Source organism: Anabrus simplex, chromosome 2 (genome assembly GCF_040414725.1).
Source record: "Anabrus simplex isolate iqAnaSimp1 chromosome 2, ASM4041472v1, whole genome shotgun sequence".
Taxonomy (NCBI): Eukaryota; Metazoa; Arthropoda; class Insecta; order Orthoptera; family Tettigoniidae; genus Anabrus; species Anabrus simplex.
This window is the reverse complement of record NC_090266.1, coordinates 931852949-931862408: the sequence shown is the minus strand read 5'-3', so window position 1 is coordinate 931862408 and position 9460 is coordinate 931852949.

Below are 9460 nucleotides of genomic sequence, written 5' to 3'. Positions count from 1 at the left end.
AACCACCAAACATAAGTTTGATCTTTAATGCCAATCCCAGGAACAGGATAACTGACCGGCACAATATGGCCTACGAATCTACAAGAAATATGAATATGATGCCAGACCCAAAGTAAATCAGAACTACCCAAGTCGATAACAAAGACCTGCTATATGGCTGAAATTACCAAGTTAGCAAAGAGGTCAATGCAATGTTTAACACAGCCTGAATAAAGTGGCAATAAATGACTGATGCCTGCAATCATCGAAAGAGAGGCCATTTCAAATCAAAACTAGACCACATTATAGCTATCGTGTTACAGTCAACAGTACAGAGACAGAAAATGACTAAGCATCATGGAACCAAAGATGTCCAGAAACCCAGCTATTTGCATTCGGGAGACGATATGTTCGAACCTCATCGTCGACAGCACTGAAGATGTTTTTCCATGATTTTTCAGTTTTACCTTAATTAAGGCCACAGATACTTCCTCCCCAGTCCTAACCCTGTCTTCTGCCATCATCACCGTAAGACTCTTCTTAATCAGTGCGATGTAAAACCAACAGCCAAAAAAAAAAGTCACTAGATTGGATTGTATGCACAAAAACCAACCAGGATAATTAATTGGGCATGTGCTGCAAGCAAAACCCAATAAGATTGTAAAGAGAACCAAAGAAAGATGGACGACCACATACAATTAAATGGAAACATAACTCTACAATAATCAGACATGTTCAATGACTAAATGAGACAGCAGAGCTCTATATCCGACCCCACAAATAAACGGAACAAACGCTTATGAAAAAAAGAATGAAAAAAAGGGTGGTACACAAACTCAGGTAAATAAATTGATATCCTCAAATGGTTTTCTCTGTAAAAAACTGCATTATAAGAAATATAATTTATTTTTCTCTCACTAAAATATTTGACATGTACACAAATTCAGATTTATATTTAGGTCATGAATCCTGATGTAATAGTGACATTGTTTCATTTGCAAATAATTTCTTGAATTAATTCAAAATTAATCTTAACATTAGATTAACACACACTCCCAGAATTTTGCATCTTGGTGACAATCAGGGGGTTGCAGTTGGCACCTATCGTTCCTATGTTTTAGTTTCACCTCCCTTGGTCACTTATCTTTATGATTTTATACATGGAATGTTAAGAACACTTTAGAGTCTTAGATGTGAAGCTTTCACATTGTGTAGAATTATTCAGTTCTTCCGGGTTGAACCACGTTGTTGTTTTCTATGCATTCTGTACAGTTTGCTGATGTTTCGAATACACTGCAGTATTCTTTGTCAAGGCGATTGCTGATTAGCTGCCTGGGAGACTGATTACCTTGGATTGAGCAGGGGTATTGCAGGTGTCTTGACAAAGAATACCACAATGTATTTGAAATGTTGGCAAACTGTATGGAATATACAGAAAACAACACAGTTCAACCTGGAAGAATAATTTAAATAAAGACTTCAGAGTAGACTGTCTTCATTCTGCCAGAGTGATTTACTACTTGCAAAATGTGATTTCGTTAGCTAGTTGCTTTACGTCGCACCGACACAGATAAGTCTTATGGCGACGATGGGACAAGGAAGGGCTAGGAGTGGGAAGGAAGCGGCCGTGGCCTTAATTAAGGTACAGCCCCAGCATTTGCCTGGTGTGAAAATCAAATCTAAGCATACATAGAGGGATAGGCACATGAAAACATCTTATCCTTATATAAATCACATTTTACCGAGCTCGATAGCTGCAGTCGCTTAAGTGCAGCCAGTATCCAGTATTCGGGAGATAGTAGGTTCGAACCTCACTATCGGCAGCCCTGAAGATGGTTTTCCGCGGTTTCCCATTTTCACACCAGGCAAATGCTGGGGCTGTACCTTAATTAAGGCCACGGCCGCTTCCTTCCAACTCCTAGGCCTTTCCTATCCCATCGTCGCCATAAGACCTATCTGTGTCGGTGCGACGTAAACCCCCTAGCAAAAAAAATGGGAAACCACGGAAAACCATTTTCAGGGCTGCCGATAGTGAGGTTCGAACCTACTATCTCCCGAATACTGGATACTGGCTGCACTTAAGCGACTGCAGCTATCGAGCTCGGTAAAATGTGATTTATATAAGGATAAGATGTTTTCATTTGCCTATTCCTCTATGTATGCTTAGATTTGACACTTGTTTGTTCATTTTCAGTACTTAGATTATCCCATTGGGATCCTTTCCTCCTGTGTGTGTTTATCAATATTCCTAGCTTTTTACTCACTACCACCTGATTCCAGATTAAAAACCCACATAGGAAGTCTGATTTTTTAAAGGGTGAATGAAAGTCCATTCAACACTCCATGTTGTATGATGTTAGCACAGACTAGCGAAGAGAACGGACGTGTTGTGCGGAGTGTGCCAGGTGAGTGGAGTAGGAGCGAGGAGCTGACAGGTCGAACCGAGTGTTACAAGGAAAATGATCAGCGTTGAACAATATAGGGCCATTATACGTAGATGGCAGGGAAGTAAGAAGAATGCAACAGCCAAAAGTAAGGAAGTTAGCTTAGGGATGAGATTGAAAGGCGAGATGCTGATGGTGGCAGCGGTTGTCACTATCCTGCTGATTATTGGGGGTGTGAAAGTAAATCCAGGCCTGCAGGGCAGTGGCAACATGAATTGGGAGGACGTTGAAATAATAAGGAAAGTGGTTAAGGAGGCAGTAGAGGAACTCTTGACCATTTGAGCAGTTAAAACGGATGATACAAAGAGCAAGCTACGGAGCATGAAACGACGAGACGGTGGATCCAGGATAACACTAATGAAGTCAAAGGTAAGATGGAAAGCAGTGAGAGAGATATAGTTTTTCTAAAGGAGAAAATAAAAAAATATGGAAGAGGAGGTGATGAATTTGAAGAAAGAAGTAGAAGCCTACAGACATGAAAGCGTGAAAAAAGCCATGTTTATTTATGGAGGACAAGAAGAGAAGGTAGAGACTAAAGTGGACATATATACAAGGTGGTAGATGTAATACAAAGAAAAATGAAAACAAACTTCAGTGAGGTCGATATAGATGACGAGAAGAGGATAGGCAGGCAGAGCGGGTGCAGACCTATAAAGGTCACGTTGCTATCCTCACTGATGGCAGATATAGTAATCAGAAACGCCGGAAACCTGCAGAAAGAAACAATCTGGATGAAGAGAGACTAGGGAAGAGATGGGAATAGAAATTTCAAACTCTTGAAGAAACATATGATTAGGGCAAGACTGCAAGGGTTGAGAGCTCATATTAGGGGCCAAGTACGGGTGGTGTCCAATGGAAAATGGACTCGAAAGTGGGGAGTGTCGAAATTATTGTCTATGGAGGAGGATTTAAATAAGAATGAAACAAGTAGGGACAGCGAGGGCATGCTTGATATAACGAGTGGAGCACCGAGTGCGAGATGGAGTGGCGGAGATGACGGGCATGATGAAATGGGCAGAAGGAAGAGAAGTAGTGAGTTGAGTGACAATAATTTGGCAGCGAGTGCGGAGGAAAGAAAGAGAAGAGAACAAAGCTTTGAGGAGTTTTCGTCCGACAGTGAGAAAAGGAAAAGGTTGGCCAGAGAATGGGGCAGAGAATTACGTATAGAACGTAAGAGGGAAGAGCAGAGTGTAGTGAATAGTGAAAAGACGGGTGAACGGAGTGGAGGGCAGTTCAAGCCCCAGTACGAGTGAATGTCTAGTACAGAGTGAGAAAGTTGACAAAAGCAAGGCTCTACACAAAGGGAGAAGTGTGAGCTTAAAAGATTTATGGGGGAAGAGAGATAGAAATGAAGATGGTATGGTAACTAGGAGTCAAAAGCTAAGTAAAGATAGTAAATGATGTAGGGTTGAAGTTAGTCGAGGGTGATGCGTGTTTGATGTATGCAATGGAGGTGCCCATGTATTGATGTTATTGTATATGGTTGGTTGGGTGATCTTGATGTTCAATAGTAAGTAAAATTGATTAGTGGTCTTGGTGGCATTATTAGAATTGAATAGTGAGATGGTGTTTAGAGAGATGATGAACGTGATTAGGAGTGGTATATGTTTGGTAAGAGGTAATTTTAATTGAAATGTCTAGTGTTTGTATATAGAGACTAAAGATGTTTGATTGATAAGAGTGGTAGTGATGATGTGGTTGGCAGTTGAGGTTTTGTTACTTGTAAGAGGCAGACTTGGTGGTATGGTGGAGAAGAGACTGATTTATAGATATGGTATGGTAATAATTGATGGATATGTGATTGAAATTTTAGTGTGGAATTTGACAATGAGCCATTTGAATGGAAGAGAAACTAGCTGAGGAGTTGGATGATAATTTGAAAGGTGGAGTTAGTTTGGGTTTGTAAATATGAGAAACATTTGATTGTTAAGAGAGGTAGTGATGAGGTGAAGTTATTGCGGCTGATGACAGATAGTTATAGTGGTTACAAGTTGGAAAAGTAAATTAAATATTGTTATTTTTTGCATGTATAAGGTATGCTGTGAAGCAGTACACTCAGGAACTGATAAGTGAGGAGATTACGGCACACTATCACAGCAGGTTTATGTAATACCTTGGCTGAATCAGCGAACTGGTAGTAGGTCAGCGAGTGTGTGAGGTAGTATTTATGGAATGTGCAAGGTTTGCGAGATTCAGCCAGAAGAGAGAAGGAGGTCGCTAAACCTCCTTGTGCTGAGTTGCCATTTCTATTATCCTGAGCAGCCTCGCGATTCCATGGCAACCGCCAATTATATGATGTTCACCGGTGTCCACCGCACAGTGATCATGGCGGGGAGGTCCTACTAGTCATTCTACAGTTATCCTTTTGTCAATCTTCAGGCCCAGCCAGCAGTCAGCACTGCTGGGGAGAGCAATTATCCCTTTATACCAATTTACTACTATCTTCATGAGTAGCCTCGCAAAGTTTTGGCAAATCTTCAGGCTCCAGCCAGCAGTTTGCACTGCAGGGGGAGCAATTACCTCTGTATAACAAACCCCTACCATATTTGTGAGCAGCCTCATGAACCTCTGGTAATCGTCGAATAGCAGGTGAATACCACGACCCTCTGCGCAGTGATCACTGTAGGGAGGGCCCACTATTCCATTAACTTACCTTTTAGTTAATTTAATTTGTTTTGGTTATCCAAGTACTCTTATATATTACTATGCTTATTATTTTTACACTATTATTTTTATCTAGAGTATAGTTTAAGATGTTTGCCTAGGTTGGGCAATGTTATTTCTCTCCATTAAGGATCACTAAGGTATGAAATATTGTAGATCTGGAGGGAAATAATAATTATAATAAATAAGAATAATAATAGTAGTAATAATAATAATAATAATAATAATAATAATAATAATACCAGCATACCAGGCCATGTTATGATGTTAGCATGTAAACGATCTCTGGAGGCTCTGTGTGCAAGTTGGCCGTGCGCGTAGAGGCGCGCGGCTGTGAGCTTGCATCCGGGAGATAGTAGGTTCGAATCCCACTATCGGCAGCCCTGAAAATGGTTTTCCGTGGTTCCCCATTTTCACACCAGGCAATTGCTGGGACTGTACCTTAATTAAGGCCATGGCCGCTTCCTTCCAACTCCTAGGGCTTTCCTATCCCATCGTCGCCATAAGACCTATCTGTGTCGGTGCGACGTAAAGCCCATAGCAAAAAAAAAAAGAGGCTCTGTGTTTGCCTGACAAAATTAATTAAAACTCTGTCATGTATGCCCAAGCATCTGTTATCTGACAGAGTAAAACGGAATGTTGTAACTCATGTACAGCAAGCCTTAAAGGTGTCAAATTGAAATGCCTGCACACAGTAGCTAAGGTCAAATGATTTATTATTGTTATTATTATTATTATTATTATTATTATTATTATTATTATTATTATTATTATTATTACTAATATTTTTCTTTATGACTTACATTTTCCTGGCTTCATTTGGATTTCTTTTTATCTTACATTTCTAGTATCAAGACTGAAAATCTATCAACATGGTTTTGAAGCCCACCCTGCTAATAAAGCCGGCAAGCAAAACAAGCTAGTTGGGACTGAGAAGAAATGGATGTAGAAGAACTGGGATTAATGAGGAGAACCCATCTACCGGAAGATGGATGGAAGTACATGAAGATGTCCTTGTCTTTTTGTGTTTCCATGTTTTTCTTGGCTCATCTTTCTATTGTTTCCATTTCTTACAATTTGTATTTATTGCATTATGCATTTCTTTTGATGTTCTTATCTCAATTTTTACGGGTATATTATTTTGCTAGCCATTAAAGGTTGTCGGTGATACCAGGATGGGGAGGGAAGTATCCATGTACTTAAGAAACAGGTACAGCATTTGCCTCATAAGAAAATGAGGAAACCATTTGGGACCATCAGCATGCCCTGGCTGTGGTTATCAGCTGATAATTTACAGCTATATAACCTGCACTGCATAGTCAACTCACTGGGCTATTTTACTGTAGATGAGGAAGGTAAGCCATCTAGTTCCTCATGAAAGAAGTTATTTTCTTTTATGATACTAATAATCCTTGTAGAACACAATATAATGTCACTTCAAAATTACTGATACACTTATTATATCCTCCAGATAAAAAGGTATTATATATTTTAATATTCTGAATCATAACAACTAACAAAATATCCAAGTCCAGCAAAATAGCTGGTTAGTTATCACTTTACATCATACACTATATGTTCTGTTCACCTCTGTTGAGCACAGAATATTTTCTCTCCACCTATCTCAGCATGTTGTATGATGTTAGCATGTTTTTTTAAGGGTGAATAAAAGAAGAATAATTTGTAACAGTACTGACAGTTTATAATTCCATTATTATGGCAAATACAAAATAAATTAAATTAACATAATATGGTAACAGAATGAACATGCTGAAACAAACAAACAAACAAACAAACAAAAAGTTTTTTTTTGAAGTTTGTAACAATGACCACATCAAAGAGAACATACTGGTATTCCCTATATCTCACTGCTTACATCATCCAAGGCAAGCAAGCTATCTAGTAGTGTGTGATCTCTGGAGAGGCCTGGTGCAGGTTTTCCAAGTTAACGTCCTATAGGCGACCTGCCTCATGGAGCCGGACATCAAGCAAATGAAAGACTTATGCACTTTCTCACCTTATCATATTTTAAAATTATTATAATGATGCAGTGGTATGAATTCTGTGAATTCAAAAAATGTGAACATTTGTACTTCATATTTCTAAAAATTTGAAAATACTGTATGTAAGAGAAATGCTAAAACAAGCTGTTTCAATGTTGAATACAAATTTTGCACCTGATAAGAACTATCAGAAAATTCCACTTAATCATGTCATTTGACCAAAAAGGTGCTGGATGAGAATCATGCATGAACTATATCTCAATAGTTGATACTGATACAGGACCAGACAATTTATCATTCTAAACACATGTATCTTTTAAAAATGTTGAAATTATTAAATCCATTTGATGAAGAACTGTTGCGGATATGAAAAGATATGTAAAATTGGACACATTCTAAATTTAAAACCTACAGTTAGTTTACATGAATGACCTTTTACTATGGAACAGTTAGTGTCAATTTAACTATGCCACAGTAACTTTATGTGATGTTGAGGAGTATCTCAAGACATAAATCCATCTTCAGAGATAACAGGCATTTGAAAACCCGTCATGTGGCTGTTGTGAACTGCAACTAATAGTTGTTTTGGGGGGGGCAATGAATCAGAAGCTGCTACTTCTCAAAAAATAAATGTAAGTTTGATTTCATCTCCTTTTGTCTATAAATTAAGAATATTACAGGTATAAAATGTGTTTTAAGTACATATTTTTAAATGCTTAAAGTATATATTTTCATGCATACTTTGTAGTTTTTTAGGCTATGAACTTCCAGGCCCTATTATGGCTTCAGTTCCTCATAGCCTTCAAGCGGTAATTGAAACAGAAGGCCTTTATAAGAGTTACTAGACAAGCTCATGAGGTGGTCTGGATTTCATGTGAAAATATATGTTCTGGCTGCTGTAAAAACATTGTCAGCAGTCATTAAATCACTACAGCAAGATAGTCTATTAAGGATCAGTTAGCCACCTCCTCCATGGGATCATGCAATGGCTAGTAATGCCAAATAATAACAATGTTAAACACACAAAATGGGTAGGGACTGGGATTCAAACCTCAACTTACAACTGCAGCAAGAGGCCGAGTTGTTATTCCTCTGGTCAGTCCATCAATCAAATGACATGCATCTACTAAAATACAGCAATTCTCACTATCAGTTGCCTTCAATTATAGGAATCAAAAAGAAGGCCATTTATGTTATACTTAATGTAATAAGGAACTAACATATGTTTCATGCATTAAACCATAAAATAATGTTTCTAATTAGGCTCAAGTACGTAACAAGAAAAATAAAAAGAAATAATGCACCTTTTCTCTGTGCTTCCTTTCTTATCTAAGCTCTTAATAGACCATAGACTGCCATACAGAAAAATTAAACAAAATTAGGGAATTACAATAACTGTTCCCTGTATTCCAAAAACTAGCTATGCTTACAAGTTGTTCTAGTCAGTGATAAAATAAGAAAATAAGAAAGTGTAGCAAGCACTGGGTGGATTTGAACCACTGCAATTTATACCCCGCTGCCCATATACAGCTCATCTACCAATAAAACTACTACATCCCACTGTCAGAGCAGGTCACATAACCTCCACTGAGCAACGAGGTATATTATTACAGGGTTCAATGGAAGATGACTGCTTCTTTATCTTCAAGGAACAATTTTCCCCTACTATATTTACTTGTGTATTAGACTCCCCTCACATATGAGAACTTGCTAGCTTTTCAGGAAAAGGAAACAAAGCTTGCATGTAAGTCTCCCACCCATCTCCACAACATACATAATCAAAGAAAAACAAGGATTTCACTTTGTAGCACTACAATAACAGCGCAAAATTGTATTTCAAATGTCAATGGCCGAGCAAGTGGCTGTGCAATTTGGGTCATGTAGCTATTAGCTTGTATTTGGGAGATAATGGGTTTGAACTCCACTGTCGGCAGCCCTCAAGATGGTTTTCCATGGTTTCCCATTTTCCCACCAGGCAATTGCTGGGACTGTACCCTAATTAAGGCCATGGTTTCTTCCTTCCCACCCCTAGCCCTTTCCTATCCCATCGTCGCCTTAAGATCTGTGTCGGTGCAACGTAAAGCGGCTGAAAAAAAAAGTCGATCAATCTATGACAACAATGTCATAACTACTTCTTTTTGTAGTGACACATGTTTTTTTTTTTTGCAATAGCTTGATGGTAGGAGAGGGTTTAAAAAAAAAGTAAATTATAGAGTTAAATAACACAAAAAGCAAGGGGTATAGTTCTATCAAAGCTTTCAAATTAAAAGCTATGTCTTTAGCAGAAAAAACTGCTTGCTTGTTGTTTTAAGGGGCCTAACATTGAAGGTCATCGGCCCAGCAGAAAAAACAAGGTGTGAAGCCAGCAGC